The sequence below is a fragment of the Abramis brama genome (assembly GCF_963993115.1).
Source record: "Abramis brama genome assembly, chromosome: 10".
In the NCBI taxonomy this organism is placed as follows: domain Eukaryota; kingdom Metazoa; phylum Chordata; class Actinopteri; order Cypriniformes; family Leuciscidae; genus Abramis; species Abramis brama.
In genome coordinates, this window is record NC_139972.1 from 8518749 (window position 1) to 8538818 (window position 20070).

The 20070-nt window shown below is 38.2% G+C and overlaps 1 pseudogene across 1 annotated transcript; it reads right to left on the reverse strand.

Annotated features, from left to right (window-relative positions):
- Positions 1 to 2986: 2986 nt before the first annotated feature.
- On the reverse strand, positions 2987 to 19453 carry LOC311091270 (glutamate carboxypeptidase 2-like; annotated as a pseudogene). The gene is made up of 19 exons (XR_014609621.1): positions 19419 to 19453; positions 15033 to 15158; positions 14508 to 14694; positions 13101 to 13202; positions 12402 to 12527; positions 12065 to 12251; positions 11571 to 11664; positions 10319 to 10412; positions 7428 to 7515; positions 7207 to 7326; positions 7017 to 7099; positions 6568 to 6631; positions 6339 to 6404; positions 6094 to 6182; positions 5895 to 5985; positions 5521 to 5785; positions 4290 to 4371; positions 4013 to 4105; positions 2987 to 3688 (listed from the first exon to the last, which is right to left on the reverse strand). The product of XR_014609621.1 is annotated as a glutamate carboxypeptidase 2-like (transcript).
- Between the last annotated feature and the right edge of the window lie 617 nt (positions 19454 to 20070).

Here is a 20070-nt window from a genome sequence, read left to right on the forward strand (position 1 = left end):
ACGGAATATATACATTAGAATAATGGCAGTAACCAATGAAAGAGAAAGAGTGAGAGGAACAGAGAGAGATCACAGAATGATCACAGTATGGTAAAATCACAGACAAAGTAACCTTTGAGAGACAACAAGAAATCAAATCACCCTAAGCAGGGCAAACAATCTTAACGCATTAAAACCTCAATAAAGCTGATACTTTCAGAGATTTTCGAGCGGGAAGAAGTTTCTTTGTCCTGTCGGGACGGTTCATCTGCATAGTTTATGAAGATGTCAGAATTCGTCAATTCTACTCCAGAAGGATGGTACACACAGAATAATACATTTTACTGTAATCTCCTGTATATGTTTAGCTCAGTCAGACCGAGACGGTTAACGAGATACCAAGAACGGCAGGCAAAGGAGGTGGAAAAGTTACATTCGTATGCATGAATATGAGCGCTTAAGAGTTCACTCCTTCAACTAGAAAATCATAAACTAAGCGAATATGAACTGGGAAACACGCAGGAGTATATCGTATAGCAGGAAAGTCATTAAATGAAAGTCATTAAATGAGAAAATTACATAGGCTACATATTTCTCAAGTGGTATAGAATATATAGAACTACATGGTTAGAATCATCAAAAGAAATGGAGTAAGCTTAGCAGCTGTCTAAAAATTCCTTTTGGTCGTAAACCCCTTATCGATCTAGCAGGAGGTCGGGTTACAGGACAATGGTTCTTTTGGGGAAAATTCTTTAGAATACACTTCAAACTTACACACTAGGAAATCACGACTGTCAATATAAATCACAGGAAGTCATGTGACCATGTCTATCTATGCAAATAACTCAAATCCTGAGCTTTGTTCTGTGGAAGCGAACAGCATCTCGGTGAGGGAGTTCGACTGTTTAAAGTGATATACTGTGCAATATATGTGTTTTTGCCATTGTCCAGTGTGGTGATGTTATTTATTAATGGTCTGTACTTTTGTTATCTGATGAATGATTTTTTCAATGCGTCTGATCTTTGATGGAGAAAAAGAGTTTGAGCTGAAGATGAGCCTGTGGGGGGTGAGTTTCAGTAACCATCCTATCTGTCCTTAAAAGTCCCGTTCTTCGTGATCCCATGTTTCAAACTTTAGTTAGTGTGTAATGTTGTTGTTAGAGTATAAATAATATCTGTAAAATTATAAAGCTCAAAGTTCAATGCCAAGCGAGATATTTTATTTAACAGAAGTCGCCTACATCGAACGGCCCGTTTGGACTACATCCCTCTACTTCCTTCTTTAATGACGTCACTAGAACCGTTTTTTGACTAACCTCCGCCCACAGGAATGCTCCCTCAACTCTACCGAAATTCGTTTATGTAGGCCTACTTGCGCACTTCTTATAACTTACTGTGTTTACTCGGCTCTTACGGTGATTTTCTGAAGTAAAACTGACGCTTCATCTTTTGTGTGATGTACAATAAACTTTATTAAACTCATCAGTACATGTTTGATCATCATTCGGACCTGGTCCGAAACAGCAGACTTGTAGGCTATTAATAAATAATGGATACATACAAGCAGATGACAAATACGTTATAATAACCGTAATTAAACTACTAAACTATACCTGTTTCATCTCTATACAGCACTCTGACTCTGTAGGCATTATTGTCCGACTCGAAATGAACACCGTTACTGAGAGTTTCTGATATTATCATCATTCCGTGAGATGAAATTGTCCTGAGAGACTGAGCGCGAGCTCGTGAGGCTCCGCCCCCTGGGTCGTCCAGCAGCAGCTTATTTGCATTTAAAGGGCACACACTAAAACAGCGCATTTTTCTGAGCCCCAAAAAATGACAATTTAAACATGCTGTAAAAAATTATCTGTTGGGTATTTTGAGCTGAAACTTCACATACACACTCTGGGGACATCAGAGACTTATTTTACATCTTGTGAAAAGGGGCATAATACGGGACCTTTAGTGTCATTGAGATAACATTATTGATTTATTAATATTTTAAACTAGCTTTTATTATTTATATTTTGAATTTACATTTCAGTTAATTTTGCTGGATGTTTATGTTAGTTGTTGATTTTTTTTATTAGTTTACTTTTTATTTCAGTTTTAGTTTGATATTTTAGTACTTCAAGTTAAAACGGCTGAAATACAATAAGTAAAAAAAATGTTTGTAATGTTTATAGTTAATTTTATTAAAGTTTTATTTTATTTAAAGTAACAAAGTTTTTTAATTTTTTTGTTAACTATTAAAACTATTTGTTCAGATAATTTGATAAACTTGTTCTTTTTACACTTGTATTGAAAAGTTTGAATTTGTTATGATCCTAAAAAACTTTTGTTCTAAAATCTTGCTTAAGTTTGAATAGTGTATTTTAATGTCCATTCTCTAAAAGGGATCTATCTATCTATCTATCTATCTATCTATCTGTCTGTCTGTCTGTCTGTCTGTCTACGGTTTCTATTTCGGCAAAGTTGTGGCTTCAACAACAACAACATTTACAAAAGTATGACAATAAATATCTGGTATTGTTGATGTGTTTTTCTTAATGTTAAAAGCGTCTAATGAGTGTGTGAATATCAGTTTGGGTGACCTTTATAGACACACTGACAGCGACAATGGATAACAGAATGGATAATCAGAAGAACTGATAAGAATGTAAATGTGTCCCTTGAAATGCAACGCGAGTCGCTTTGGATAAAAGCGTCTGACAAATGCATAAATGTAATAATTCACCTCAGATCCTGAAAATGAAACAAACAAGAACTTTGAAACGGTCAACTCTGTGTGATCAAACAAGTCTATTCTATGACAAAGATTCTTTCAGTCTGTATGTATTTTCAATAATGTTAAAGTAGTGTAATATTTATGAATTATTTGTCCATTTCTCTTTCAGAGACTCCGCCCACAAGCTCTTCTGATTGGCTGTGACTCGTGATTGATTTTGGCGCGTTGAACCTTATCGTATCGGGTCTGATTTCACAATGAATTCAAGTTTAGAAACAAGTTCTATTTGCAATTTTTGTAATTTTACATGTGTATGCAAGAATAGTTTTACAAATAAATCTCTCAAATGTCACAATTTATGTAAGATTTACAAGCAACAAAAAACATTGCTTTTACAATTTACAATGTAAGTCAATAGAAATGTTCAACTATGACATTGTACAGTACACTTCATCAAAAATAACACTGTAAAACCTGTAAAATATGTCGGTAGTGATTGCCTATTGGTTCTAGATCAGGGTCGCTGACAGTAATATTACAGTCAACAATAACTGAATAAGATTGTGAACTAAATGAAAGAAATTAATGCCATCCCTGCAAATCTCTTTGGATGAAAGAAATCTGCTTAATATTGACGATCTATCCGCTCACGAGAGACAGATCTGCATGTCAGGTCCTTATAGTTGCTGCGTTTGATCAAACATTGACATGTTAACTGTTTTGCTGACATGTTGTAGTCGTGCATCAATAGCATGTTTTGAAAAGCAGATTTAAAGGAAGTCTGTCTCTCCGACGGCCGGCTTTAGCGTCCCGGCGGCTGCGTTGACGGTGAAGGCAGAGATGCTGATTTGGCGTTCGACCTCGTCCCAGGCCTTCTGCGGGTTCACCGCGTTCTCAATGTCGAACAAAGCGTCATAAATCCCTGGGAAAGACTCGCCTGCGTATTTATTGTGACTGCTGGGTGCGAAAATGACATGCCTGGAAGAAACGAAAGAGAAAAAGACAAACATGTTGTTTGTGCATGTACCAAAAAACATCTAATCAGACACGGGTAATACTTAAACTGATCCACAAAACACTGTTGAGTGGTTATTACCTTCTTAATGGAAGTACAGGTTATGCTAAATTTGGCATTTGACAGTGCATTGTGGGTAGGAGCAAACAATACCAAGAAAAAGCCGTTCTTTAGAGCTCTAATACTACAAAACGTGTGATTGTTTCTGTTTTTAGACTTAACCCACTAATCCTAAGTATTAAACTTGAGTTATGAACTTCACAGTGTAATGATAGATTGTGCTTTACCTGTAAAATGGTCTTCCAGGCAAACCCAACGGATCAATGAAAGCTCTCTCTAAATACATCAGCTGATCATTTACCATCCGCACATCCAGGGCACTGAGAGACAGATAAAGATAAGGTAACAGTTGTGATGTGTCATGAGATGTGACACAGGAACACGTCATCATATAACAGGCCATGAGACTCTATAACAGCACTGTGACACAACACCTAACCTGTGCGTAAACTCAAACCTAGCGTTTTAGTGCTGAAGACTGTGCTGTTGTTTTGTCATTCATACATAGAGGTGTCGAGCTGATCAAGACGCTGATGAAAGTCTCGCGCTGCGTCCGTGAAGTTCTCAACCGCTGAGAAGAGAGAGTCTAGAAACACATGATAAAGAAAGAGGTTGACTGTCAGGAAGAAAGATAAATCAAGAGCTTTGCATTTGACATGGAAATAACTGCATGTGGAGAGATGGGATGCATCCAAATTCTTATACTCGTATCTATGGCACACTTTATTTTATGTGCAACACTCTTAAAAAATAAAGGTTATAAAAGGGTGTTTTTGCAGCAATGGCACAGAAGAACCAGTTTTGGTCAGTTCTTAAAGTGGACCTATTATGTCCTTTTTCAAAGTCTTGGTTTTGTTTCAGGCTCTACTAGAACAGGGTTTCATACTTGAATGTTGAAAAAATACATTATTTTCCCATATTCTCCATTGTTATAGAGAATAACTCAAACATGCTCAAACAGCAACATTACACACTAAAGAAAGATGAACATGGGAAAAAAGCAAAAGGTCCTCTTTAAAAGAACCATTTTTTTCTGAGTGTGAATAACATTTTAATCATCTGAAGAAATGTTTTCCACTATAAAGAATCATTTGTGTAATGGTAATGGATATTAAAGGTGCTTCATGGAACTCAATGCCAATGAAGAGCCTTTATTTTTCAGAAGCCGTGTTTCCACCGCAGGAACTGAGAACTTTGGATTGTACTCACTGTGTTTCTGCAGGATCCAGGGTCTAAAAGTTCAGGGTAAATATTTCCCCCTCAGAAAGTCCCTGCTGGCGAGGTAGTACTTTTTCAAAGTTCGTTCCTTTCAGGGGTGGGACTTGGGCGCTGAACATGTGTATTGGTTGAGTTCTTGCCGCATTTTGATTGGTTGACTCCACGCACCATTTTATTTCAACCACCACTTTTAAAAGTCTGTTGCTGTGCGTGCAGTAAGAGTTGTTTGCTATTCGAATCAACAATGGAGTTTAAAAAATACGGCCGATGGACCGACGACGAGGTTCAGGCTTTATCAGTCTTAAATTCAGAGGATGAAATCCAGCGAGAACTGAAAAGTCGCGCGCAGTCCATTTGCCTAATCTTCACGGTACTTTAGACCGCGGTGGAAATGCAGACAGCAACAGATCCGGGGAAAAAAGTTCCTGGGACAAATTGTTCCTAGACAAAAACATGGCTAGAGTACATGATTTTAACATACTAATCTTGCATATTAAATGATGGATAGCTTGCGTACCGAATGAGATGCCGAACTGCTGCATGGCGGCAGGATGCTTCAGTGCTAGCTGGTGAATGCTGTTAGCGTATTTGCTGAGAGACGAGGCGTATTCTGTACAGTCCAGAGGTAAGATCAGAGAATCAGCCAAACTGAAGATCAGTCCACCTCGAACACGGGCCACCGCCTCCAGCCTGCGGAAACTCGGGTCGTAGAAGCGCTCCACGATCTCATAGGTCTCGTACACGCTGTGGTAAACCGGGTAACTGCTGTAGCGCTCAGTTTTCTGGGGGAAATGGTGGTACAAAATTTAAATGCTGCAAATTTAAAATCTATTTTGCGTAGATGTAAACACTGACAGGAATAAATACAGTGTTGCACACAAACACACTCACTCGGTTTTTGGTGTATCTCGCCCTTCCAGACGCAATCCCTAATCTGATGAAATACGCTTCAAAATCACTACCAGAGCCCAGTTTACTGATCCTGCAGGGAGAACACACACATCTGAGATGCATGTCATGAATCTAAAATCAGTCAGATGGTCTTATAGATGATTATGATCATCATGTTCCCGAAGCTGCACGTCAGTACCATGGTGCATCTCTGTCTGTGGAGTTGTCTCGTTTGTGCCAGCTCTCGTACAGACTCATGCCCTCCTCTCCTTCCTCTGGACTCAAAACCTTCAGAAACATCACTAATTTACACTTTATCACATATTAACATCACTTGCTTTTAAATAGTTGTTTTACTATGTTGATAGTAAAACAGAATGATTGAACAATTGATAGACAGAAAGATAGATAGATATTAATGAACTTTTCAAAACTGATTCTCACCTTCTTTGTGATGTCATAAACGAGTGTGTAGGGAGGGGGTGCAGTCGACCCTCAGTGTGTACATACCTGCACACACACACACACACACACACACACACACTCTATTATGAGTGTGTCTCTGATAGACAGACAGTAAAAGTAGTGTTGATCTCAGTAAAGGCAGTAAATCATCGTGTGTGTGTGTGTGTGTGTGTGTGTGTGTGTGTGTGTGTGTGTGTGTGTCACTAACCCTCAATAGCAGAGTCTGCGTTGATGTAGGCCACGGCTCGCTCCTGCAGGACTCTGGCTTTATCCTGCAAACACACAGAAGAACATGCAGCTTTCAGCAAACTGAGATACAGGGAGAGTAGATTCATGCAGTCGTTTCATTCATTCATTCAATGATTCACTGATTCTTTTGTTCAGAATCAAGAGTTCATTTTTCCATTCAATTCTTCAATCATTTATTCATTAGTACATTCATCCAGTGGTTCATTCACCTTATCTGTCATTTGTTCATTCAATCAAGCATTCATTCATGTGTTCATTGATTATGTAGTTCATTCATTCAATTGTTATTCATGCATTTTTTGTTGATTTATTCATTAATTCATGCATTTTTAGTTAATGCATTTTTTAAATACATTAATTATGTATTCAGTCACTCATTTGTTCCTTCTTTCATTTATTTACTCGTACCTCTGCCCATTCTGTGGATCCCAGCAGACCAAACTCTTCTGCATCCCAACTGGCAAAGATCAGCGTTCTCCTCGGCCTCCAGCCTGACACACACAGAGACACAAACACATGGTCATTACCAAAGAAATTGAGAACACAATAAGTGTCCTGTTTAAATGGGCATTAAACTAGACAGTGAGATGACACACACCTCTTTTCATGAGTTTTCCAGCCGCTCTGACGTTCTCGTGCACCACAGCGGCTCCTGACACGGGATCAATCCCTCCGAAAACCCAAGCGTCACGATGGCCGCCCAGAATCACGTACCTGTCTGAACACACACAACCAAACTCAACAAGATAGTATAAAATAAAGCTACGCAAACTCTCAAACAGAGTAACCCCCAAAATAAACCAGATAATGTAATGTCACCTGGCTCCACGGCTCCTCGGATCCAGCCAATCACGTTGTAGATACGGGTCACCTGATTGTTGGTGTGGATGTTCATACGTATGTAACCCTTTTCTTAACCCTAGGGGTAAATTTTAATGTTTCCCAAATAAGAAAAAAACCTGGATTCCCGGCAGTTGAATGGTGAATTTGGCCGGTATTTTTTCTTTCAATGCAAATTAACGTAAAGTATTTTTCCCTATACCAATTACACAATACTTTAGACAAATTCAGAACCCTGTTAGATATAGGCTACACACTTTTCTACTGAGACATGTAGAGCAATAAGGAAAATAAAACAATATTTCTTTCAAAAACAATTAAACACTTGAAAAAAAACCACGATTCACAACATAAGTGTTTTTCCCTTTCAGTGTGAAAATCAGTTATGAGTCTGTGACGCAGTCAAATATACGGTCGTTCGTTATCGTTGGGGCCCAGTTCGTTGGTGCACATTTACGGCTGACGAATTCAATGTAACGTTACTCCCGCACATTTAACAGTCCCGAAAATGAGTTCACTTACGTCCATCCGACGAAAGAAGCAATGGGAAGTCACTTATGATACGAACAGTTTCACACAAGCAGTCCCGATAGCGATGAATGCAGTTGATCCACGTCCCACGACGACGAACCACACAATCTTTCCAGTCCCGAAAGAATTCCGAAGTCCACCACGAACGTCCAATAATTTCAACACAGTTATTGACCATGAATTTGAATGTCACTAGCTGTTAAGCCCTCATCACGCACATCTTGACTCAGCGCCAGGACTTAAAGATCACGAAGAAGATGACAGAAATACAAAAATAAAACACTTCAAATAGCAAAACAAAATAAACCACACGTCGTTTCTCTACACTTTGGGCCTTATATTACACCGAATATATTAAGTCTCCAAAATGACGCACTTCTCACACAAGCAGTCAAATTACCGTCTTCTCATGCCATGTACGATGCTCCTCCCCCTTCACGTAACTCACGTTATGACGCAAACTAATCATGCTCAATCACTGGCCAGCAATAGTACATTTACATTCAATGCTATCTCATTGGATATGAAACAAAAACATTTAGTTTGAAATGTGAAAACAAAAAAATGAAAAGCACAAATTTCAATATTTTTAAAATACTTCAAAACAAAAGGCATATTTATTTTAGGGGTCCCTACACGTACCTTACTAAAATATCACAAAGACAAAACAATGCTTTATTCAATAGCTTCAGTATTTTACATGAGACTGAATGTGTTCCTGTACTCTTTCCCAGGTAAAGGCCTGTTCACACCAAGGACGACAACTAACGATAACGACTAGGGCTTCATGATATATTGTTTTAGCATCGATATCACAGATAGTCACACTGCAGGATGTGCGATGTCAAGTATAGGGATTGTAAAGACCAGAAACCACGGTTCAAAACGCACACAATTTTCTGATTATAGCAAAGTTTAATCATAATAGAGCTAAAGTTCATCATTTGCACGTGTTGTAGGTGCTGTCAGTTTAAACATTCAAGCGATTTTAAACCATTCTAGCGCTAGAAAATGTGAAAGAAAACTCAATTTGAAATTGTTTTCTGTATTTAAGTCATTTCATGAAAATATTTTATATGGTTCTTGCAGAAGCTCAAACGTGATGCGTAACACGAGATTGAACCTCATTGGTTCTCGCCGTCAAGCGAACATGCTTGAGCTTCTGTTTACCACAACTGATGTGTGAGTTGATGAATGTCTATATGATTAAATACTAAATTCAATCTGTTGATCATATAAAGTTACCGAGTCGCTTCAGACAATTTGGAGTAAACCGCTCAATTCCTGTGGATTAGTATTACGAGTCAGAGTGGTAGTTGTCAATGGAGGGAGAGAAATCTCTCAGATTTCATCAAAAAGATCTTCATTTGTGTTCTGAAGATGAACGAAAGTCTTACGGGTTTGAAATGACATTAGGGTGAGAAATTAATGAAAGAATTTTCATTTTCTGGTGAACGACCCTTTAAGGCCCTTAAACACCCTAAAACACAATGTAAGTCACTTTGGATAAAAGAATCCACGAAATGCATAAATAGAAATGCATGCTTCATTATGCTATTTATAGCTTGTTTACTCTCTCTCTCTCTCGCTCTCTCTCTCTGTGTGTGTGTGTGTGTGTATGTGTGTGTGTGTGTGTGTGTGTGTGTGTGTGTGTGTGTGTGTGTGTGTGTGAAATGGGCTCGCCAAACACAAGGCCATTGTGTAAACTGGCGGACCTCCAGAATTCACTACTGAAAAACAACAGAGCCACAGAAGTGTGTGTGAATCTTTCTGCTTGTGTGTGTGTGTTGTGAGAAGCAAACGTGTGGCCTCTGCCCCTTCATGAGATCGCCGAGTGCACAAACCTCTCTGTACTGCTGACATCATGTATTCAAATCAGTTAACGATTACCAGGAGTGTGTGAATATGTGTGTGTAAGCTGATTAAGATTGTGTAAAGTTTAAGTCTCACTTCAGAACAGCAGGATCAGAGGTTGTGGGGTTAAAAGTCGGGGATTTAATGGTTGAGGTTTTGACTTTGGTTCAGAATAGTAACTGTCTGACTGACTGAACATAATCACAGTTTACTTCTTTAATTAAAAAACTTTTTACGATGCAAACAAGTCATTCCCTACATTATTTTCATATTAAGTTAAATCTTAAAGCAAGCTGTCCATTAATCACAGTACATTAAGACTTAATTGTTACTTGTTAATTATTGTTATTGTTAATCTTAAATATGGAAATGGGCATTATGTAATTAAATATGCACTATTGTAATACATTTTCAGCACACAAATCTGAACACTGGTTCATATTAGAGTTTCATTGTGGATTTACAGGAAGGAAAGTCTCGTACTTCTGCTTAAATTCGTCCATGAATCCCGGCCCAAGTCGATACGAGATGTTAAGTGAACCCTTCCAGTTATCCGGAGGAAGAGGCCCGCCCATATGCCTACAGGAAGTGACATCATATAATGACTCGTTTCAGGTGAGGTAAAGAAACAAAATGTAAATGATATTGCAAATTTAAATCAATGAAACAAGAATGTGATCAACTTAGGATAAAAAAGAAAGAAAAAATTATTCCCCATTCAATTTGAATATTAAATAATACTAATTATTATTATTATTATTATATGATTAAATATTATTATTTTTCAAAATAATATTAATATTTTTTATTATTATTTAGGTTATAAAAATGAAACAAAATCAATAAAATAAACATATTACTAGGCAATAAAACTATTGTAGGGTAAAATAAAAATAAGTATTTTATATTATAATTATTTTATTAAAATATTATATTATTAAATCAATGGAACAAAAAAACAGTTTCCCCCATTCATTATGACTATTGTGATGGATTTTTTAATAAATAAAATAGTAAACTGTTTATCAAACTAATCATAATTCTAACATTCAACCACTCGAACAAAATGTATAAAATGTGGAAAAATCTGAGATGCTGACTAGACAATATCAAAAATATAATAGTCTAGAATAGTCTCATGACATATTGAGTAATCAACTGAACTTCTAACCTTTAATGATTTGAGATCTAAGTTGCTTCTACCAAGTAACAGAAGGGTTTGCATATGAAGAACCAATCACATTGTAGGGAAATTATGTAAAGTATCATGTCATTTTTGCCATGCTCCTATTCTATAAAAACTGTTGTATTCTTTTTGCTGGTGGGATTCTCTCTGAGATCCTCCGGCCGTGATTAAAGCATATTCAAAGGCATTGTCTGGAGTCTGTCTAGTTAATGCTGCGCAGCAAGTGTGTTAGCGAAGCTTACTAGACACTTTGATAGTGTTATAGGAAAAGACTCGTAGACAGTTGTCGACTGTAGACGCAGAGCTAGAGTATAAAGATCATTAAGTGTCGATTGGAGACGCCCCAGATAAATGTTTAATTAAGTGTCGACTGTAGATGCTTGGGTGTCGATTGTATTTAAATATCATATTATTCAATCAATAAAACAAGCATGTGATCTATTGTGATCTATCTTAGTACTATTGTCCTGTTAAATGAAAAAGAGTATTTTAAATAATAATAAAAAAAAATGTGTATGCCATCAAGTTGTTTTTAGCAGTGTCCGACTCACTGCAGCAGGAGAACTGCATCATCATATCCAATGGGATGCACTGGAATCCCGGGAAGCCCCACTGCGTCCTCCATGCTGGACCGGTAGGTGTATTCTACAAGACATTTAAAGTCACCATGAAATTATATTTATACTTTATACTTGTTTCTTTATAGAATTCTGCAGTATTTACTATAAATTATCTATCCGTGAACATCATTCATTTTTTTAATTCATGTGCCTCATCTTTTAATCAAAATATCTTCCTCTCCCTCTGAAACATCTCTTTCTCTTCTCTGATGACGTTTACTGACGCGAGGGCGGGGCAACCTGTCACTCAAATGAGATCGACCAATAGCAAACCACAACCATCCAATCAATTTCCCACAGACAAAATCAAGCCCCACCTTCATTTGTTCTTGTTCGAGAAGCGGTTTCACCCGGATATACGTCACAATAATGAAGAAAACTTGTGTTTCATGAGTCTGTAATGTCATAGAGAGTCTCTTTCGCACCTTTGGCAGGGTATCCAGGTGTGAGAGGGTCACCAGCCCCGTTCAGGTTCAGGACGTTCCCTCTCTGAGCGCCTCCTCCTGGCAGGTTCCAGCCTTTGGGATACGGCTCAACGCCCTCCGCACAGTAATCCGCAGGGTCCGAGAACAGCACGATCCCTTTAGCTCCCGCTAACATCGCGTTCTTCACCTGCACACACACACACACACACACACACACACACACACACACACACACACACACACACACACATATATAGAGAGCATTAGCTGTCCTTCAAAGCCCATAGGGTTTTCTTTCTTATGTGAAGATCATATCCAAACTACTTTTAAATGCTACCTTGTTCCCACGGAAGATTTTGCCATATCTAGCGATGACGATTTTTCCCGTACAGTTTATTCCCAACTCTCTCTCCAGCTTGAAGAAATCCTCTGTCCGTCCGTAGTTAACATACACCAGTTCATCCTACAATTCACAAACATCAGGACAGGTTATAGCTGGAGACGCACGTGTGTGTGTGTGTGTGTGTGTGCAAATTAATTTGACTTCTGTAAACTTACAGTAAACTACCGTTACATTTTTTTAATGTTATGCTCACAAAGCCTGCATTTTTTTGCTCAGAAATGCAGTAAAAACAGTAATATTGTGAATTATTATTAAAAGTTACAATAACTGTTTTCTATTTGAATATATTGTACAATGTAATTTATTCCTGTGATCAAAGCTGAATTTCCAGCATCATTACTCCAGTCTTCAGTGTCACATGATCCTTCAGAAATCAGTCTAATATGATGATTTGATGCTCAAGAAACATTTCTGATTATTATCAAGGATGAAAACTGCAAGTTTTGAATAGCAGTATAAGTTTCATAAGTTTCATAAGTTTCGAATGATGAAACATTATGAGAACAACCCTTTTATTTCATTTTGAATTAGATGCAATGATTAATCAAGGACAGATCATGCATTGAGACAATAAACAGGGTCAGTTTTGATTTCATGTTGATTTTAAATTTGGCTTTGGTATGTGTGCATCACCTCTGGTTGACCTTTTGCAGAGAAAGCACTGTAGGGAGGAACGATATCGGTAACATCTTCATAACCTTCAGGGATCGGCTCAGCCAGAGAGGTGTTAAAGATCTGAGAGAGAGAGAGAGAGAGAGAGAGACTGTATTGCTGATTGCACTGTAATCACTATAAAACATCCTCCGACAGAATCATGGACTTTCATCGGTTACTATCACAACCTACTAGAGATAGATAAAGGCCTTAAAAACACACTTGCTCTTCATCAGGCTCCTGATGTCATGAGAGAGAGAACAGAGCATGTTCAGTATTGAGTCCTCTTCATTTCTGACTGTTCAAGATTCTAGATTTATATGGATTTTGGGGTATTCAATTTTGAAGTCACATTATACGTTCTTCAGATCCTTAAAATAAAGTGCATAAAGTGCATGGATGTCTTTCTAAAGAGCTAGAGAATATAAATGTCTTTCTTTGAAGAACTTTCTCCAATGACATCATCAGGCCTGTTTCGTTCTAAAAATTCTGTTTAAAAGATAATTTTTTAAAAGATAGAATTTTGGACTAAATAGAACGCAACAGTCGGGTTCCAGAGAGTAAAAACTCCATTATTTTCTCCATAAGGGAATTGATTTCGAACGTTAAATTATACATTTTTAAAGACTGCCCTACTGTGAGCAATGAGGTTGTTAGTTGATGGTATTTGCTTCTGCTGAAGCCATTAGCCTGCATTATTTCAGCTTAGTTTTAAAATAATTGTGTTTAACAGTGGAATTCGTAGTGAAAAACATTACCCATGATGCAGTACAGAAAATTACACCAATCAGAGTCGAAAAAAGCAACACGTGCCAAAATAGTTTTTTAGCTCCGCCCACTCACATGAAGCAGCGAATGACGTGATCGAGTCGATCTCCTTACACTCAAAATATTGAAATGTTTGATGTATATATATATGCATATTTTGCAATATATTGTTTTTATACATATTCTCAACATTTGTAAATGAGTAGTTTTATTGTAGTTCACTAAAGCCGTTACATTTGTATTTTGTCCGATCGATTTTCAAAAGCTTTTTTGCCTCAAATCAAAGTTTGTAGTGTTGTGGTTCACCTCGTAGCTGATTGGTTTCGTTCATGGCTTATAAAACTTAACAAAAACTATTTTATAATCCCTATGGGAAAAATTAATGAATACACTAGGATAAAGGGCGGACACTAATGCAATTACAAATGTGTCTGTTCTGAAGAAGTGCGTGTGGGTGCAAGGAAACTGTGACAAAAACATTTTGCAATTTTATAATTGTGCAACATCAGTTGAAATATCTAGAGGGAAGAGTGTCGTGATGACTTTCACTAATAACTTCAGGTTCTCTCAAAAGAAGCCTTGTTTGTGTGTGTTTGGGTTCTGGTTGTCAGTAAGTACCTCATTGCCCAGGTGGTCCACTATTGAGATGTAGTTGGGTCTAGTTTTATTTGGGTATGACAGCAACACGTCGTAGGGAACCAGCTCTACCGAGTCCAACCCAAACTCCCTCCACTCGGCTCCAATCTGCTCCGCCAGATCCAGATTCTGCTGCGTTCCTGCCAGGTGTGGAAGCCTGGTGAACTTCCTATATATGACAAACATGAGACAAACATAATCTAGACTGGCTCCTCTCCAAATGAGAAGGACAACTAGGCTAGCAAAATATCCATCATTCACATTACAACATTAATATTCATTCCACATTAAAACATTCTTCCCTAAACTAAATAAAAACACTATTATTAAATAAAGAAAATAAAAAGGTAAACACTTTTAGTTCATAAATTACCTATAAAAGGATGCAACTCCTATATTTATATTACCTCTAATCCACCAACAATACATGCAGTTGTATCACCAACTTATGTTTTAGATGCACTTAATATCATTCAATAATATCAGGACTAGTTTATCTGAAGGCACCTGAGATGGTGTTTAATATTCTCTGCTTGCATCTCATCCAGAAAGTCGCGCAGGAAGCTTTTCGACGCATGTCCATGATTGACAGTAGGTCGAGCAAACCAGCCTAAGATGATGAGAAACACACACCTGTTACACCAAACCAGGTCTGAGAAATATTAGCAATTCATCTGTAGAATCGTAGGCTCACTATTGGGCGACTCTGGTCATGTGTGATACGTGGTGACGTGAAACACAGACGCGCTACGCTATTACACTACGTAAAAAAAACTCGAGGTCCAGAGAGAAGGAAATGAAAAGTGGAATAAAGTCGTTATTTTTGTTTGTTTTTGCGCACAAAAAGTATTCTCGTCGCTTTATAAACTTAAGATTGAGCCACTGGAGTCACTTGGACTATATTAACAATGTCTTTAATACATTTTCTGGGCCAGCAAGTTATAGTGTCCATAAGCCTGCAGGAGGACTGATCCAGCACTCAGATTTCATCAAAAATATCTTAATTTGTGTTCCGAAGATGAACGAAAGTCTTACGGGGTTGGAACAACATAAGGGTGAGTAATTACTGACAGAATTTTCATTTTTGGGTGAACTAACCCTTTAAATTCTCTGAAATTTCATGGTAATGGGACCCTTGAACATTTCTTCAAGACTGTGTTTATCTGTAAACATATTTATCCAAGTAAAAGGTATTTAAACACCTGCATTTAAATAAAGATCTATGGGGTCTCAGTATAGTCGGTCCTGCACCGGTCCTAAATCCAGACATTCAAGACCTGAGGAATGCAGCACAGGAGATCTGGACAGGTGAGACCAACAGGTGTCAAACACCTCAATTTAATTTTGACCATAAGCAACGAAAAATTAATAAACAGATGAGTTAAACTCTAACAAACCCTATTTGCTAAACTTCTAACGAACTCTATTTGGCAACTTTGTGTCAACATGTTTTTATGGCAAAATTATGCATAAAGGACAGTCTAAAACAACCTGTCTCAAGAGGCAATTCACATAATCAAAAATAAAGGTAGAGAAACTCACCAATAATAAATCCAATCAAGAAGAAAGCTGTAATAACCGTTAACCGGCAGATCCAGCTGATTGTTTTATCCTCAGATCACATTTGACTAATAGTCTGTGAGGCGGGCAGAAAATTGGTATCAAAAAGGGCACCAATTCTAATGTTCATTTTTCAAAACAGGCATGCCCCCTGGCCACAAAAATGCATGATAGCAGTGCCATGTAGGTAGCTTAAGGTATGAAAATTACAAATTTTACATTTAAACGTGCTGAAAAAATATAATTATGCAAAATAAATCTCAACATTGATAAACTGTGTTATATTGACATATCTATTGCTTTAGATCTCTTTTATGATGAAATATCACTGTGAAATTAAATAAAGTAAAATAAAATCATAATATAGGCTCTTTAGGACAGAAAATATACAAAAAACTAAGGAAAATACAACACGATTTTGAAATTTTATTAACACAAAATAATATTTTGTGCAAATATGGTTCAATATACCAACATTTTTAGGAAAATATTTTCATGAACATCCACCTAGTTGGATATTAGCCCCAAGAAGAACTTTTAAAGAAAACTAAAGCACAAGTCAAGTGTATCAAATCCTATTGTATAAAACCATCAAAAGGTAACCATCATCAACTGATCTCATTTCACTTTAGCTTTCTTTGCTGCTGCAAATGTGTTTTACAAACACACTGTCACAGCGGCCAAAAAAGACAAAAGATATAATAAGAGTTAAGAACCCAACTTATGGAACACTGATCACTGTTATGGTGACTTCAAATGAAACACATTAGAGTTAAACCTCTGTTAATTCTCAATAAAAACTTTTGTAGACATCTGACAGAAATAAAGTCAGTCTGGTTAGTAATAAGTGAAGCTGGTAATGCTGTTTGTGGAGTTGTTTAATCCTCCTCTGCTGAGATCTTCACAGATTTAATGTCTTCTTTTCTCTTCAGTTGATTTCATCTAAGACTGTGGCTGAAGTCAGTTGTAGTTCTTGTGTTTCTGCTCGTCTCTTTTTCTGTTCTCGTCTTTTACTTCAGTGATTCTGCTTGTTAACAGGCTTATTAAGGCTGAAATGACTCCATATATTATATATGCACAAGTTCTGCGGCTCAGATAAGGTCCAGTTCTGGCAAACAGGAGTGGTGCGCCTAAGTGCCATCATTCCACGCTGCATGTGGGCCAGATCCGCATTCCACAAGGGCCAGATGTGGGCCGGATCTGGGCCGAAACAATGTTGCTATCTGGGTGTCATCATTATATTAATCACCACCAATGTCAATGTCACTTTCCATTACATCATTCTGCTCTCTGTTGTCACAATCCAGTTTGCATAGGTCTGTACACTTAAGACCATTAGCTAGACAGGTACACTTTGGAAGAGTGCATGAGCGTGTACATTTGCACGATATGAAGGCAAGCACTGCCCCTGGAGCTGCTGGGCCAATCATCCAGTCCACCTCCAGGTCGCCATTCTTAATCCACCCCTCTGGGTCCTCTTCAGTGCAATGTATCAAACACTTGTTTTAAATTTTAGGCCATTTCTTTTGAGGAGATCTCTCTTCCTGAGCCTTATACATATTTCTGCAAGCAGTAAATTAATTTGATGTTTATTGTCTGCCTTCAGGAGTGTTATATAGTAAATGTCTGCTTATGTGTGTTTCTGCATATATGTGTGTGCATCTATTATAAAGATGTCTCAAGCACCAGTACATGGACAGTCAACAAATGTACAATTTGGGCAATTAGCATTCACTTCACTTGTTGTTTAGTTATCCATAATTAGCATACAATGAATTGACTTGATAGATTAATCAATATTTGTATAATATATTGTTACATGGAAATATACTGACTGGTCTTTAGTTTAAAACAATGAGGGAAAGCTGTACACCACTATGTTTTATGCAGAAAAATAATCATAATAACTATATTATTGAAACAAGTTAAAGTTTTGACAATATTCCAACCTAGATATCACCAAGTATAAATGTTTTGGTACCAAAAATAATGAATTAAAGAAATAACTGACTTTACGTGGAATTCAACAAATTTTGGGAGGGTCATACATAAAATTGGTGATTTTTGTACCTTAAGCTACCCACTAAGAATTGCTATCATGCATTTTTGTGGTCCAGGGACATCCCTCTGTTGAATAAAAAAGAGCAACATTGGTGCCCTCTTATGATACTAATTTCTGAAATTTGGGGGTCTGCCTCACGGACTATAAGCGCCGCACATAAGCCATAGACAGTAAAAGAAATGGACACAGCGACCCCATTGGATTCAACGGAGACAAAGTGAAGCCAATTAGAAACTCTTACTTCCTGGGGGTCGAGCGTACTGCGCAGACTCAAACTGAGCTTGATGACGTAGATGTGACGTGAGCAACCCGTCTGTCTTCTAGTAGCTGTGCCAAGCGAAATCTGAATCATTCCCTTCTGAAACTTGCAGAGACGGAGAGTGAGAGTAGGAGGTGTCCATGAGCTAGGAGCAAGAGAAACATTTGCTATGTATTCTGATTAATTATTTTGTCATTTTGCCTCCACGTCCCCCCGATTGCCCGCAAGCTTCTCCTCCTGTCCATACGGTAATTCTCTACTGTGCGACAGAGAGACGCGTGGTTATGACGCAATCGTTAGCCTATTTTTACAAAAATTGCTTCTACGGGACCATAACGTAAGATACAAGGTAATGAAGCCTTTTATACATTTTCATGTTTCTTTAGAAATAAATAATGGACAAATGGAGTCTTTAAACGCCTCAGATGTGAAGTTATTCGCTGTCAAAGTGACGCCAAAATGAATGGGAGTCAATGGGATGCTAACAGCAGGTGGGGGTCCGCTAGCCAATGGCGGCGCCCGGGGTACCTTCAAAATAATAGAAAACCATGCCCCCCTGACATAAGCTAGAGAACTAGAACTTCGAGCAGGAGAGGAGAGGAGAAAATGTAGGCGGGTTTTCTTCTATTCCTTTCCGGCAGACTAGGCACTACTAGTGCATTGCTGCCTCCCACTGGTGATAAAGATAATCTATATTAAAGCTCCCCCTAGCCTATATTTTCCAATATATGCCCGAGGCCAGGAAGTGAAATAGTTCCAATGCTCTTTCTGTTTGATTAGGACCATCACCCATCAGAGTTTTAACAGAGAATAAATCGACTCCCAGAACGTTTAGACCAATGAATAACAATCTCCTTTCCTCAGCATATCTCGGACAGAACATGATGACATGCTTGACACAGACTCCTGTACTCCACAGGCTTGACACTTTTAGGCGGGTTTTCTTGGTTGACTTTCGTTTAAAAGTTCATTGCAGCGAATCGGTTCCTTTGAGTGAAAATGATTCACCAACTCGCTCGATTCATCCATGAAGTCCTCGCGCGGCATTTTACGCGTTCCTCTTCGCAGTGACAAATGTTTAAACATCGCCGCTGATAATAAACTATTTCAACTAACCTAATTATAAGACTAAAACATTGCGGATTTGTTCTCCCAACCTGACTAGCTATAAAGGACTTGTGTCAGCACAGCATCAGTTGGCCGAAAGAAAGTTCGGTTCAGAGATGGTGCTGTCACGCATGCGCAGTATCTCCAGCGATCAGTTCTCCATATCGAACGTGTCCGAAAGAAACAGTTCTCGGTTCTGTCCTGGTGATTCGAGAACTGCTGCAACAACCAGTTCGGTAGTGCAAACAAGCCAGCACTGGCCCTTTACGGGCCCACTTAGGGCTAGCCTAAGGGCCCCCAGCGGGCTGCCAGCACAGGGCCCATGAGAATTTGCTCATTGGCAAAACGTTGGCCCCTTAGCGCTGGCCCTGCACGGGCAGCCCTCACTTAGCCCCCAGGAAGCCCTCACTAAGCCCACACAGGGCCCGCACTATTAATCTACAACAATAAATCTGTTTCATAAATGCTTTTCAGCTACTATAACGTATTCTATACATCTGAAATGGATGCAGTCACCACATAACTAATGAATTGTCTGAATTGTCAAAAAATGTACA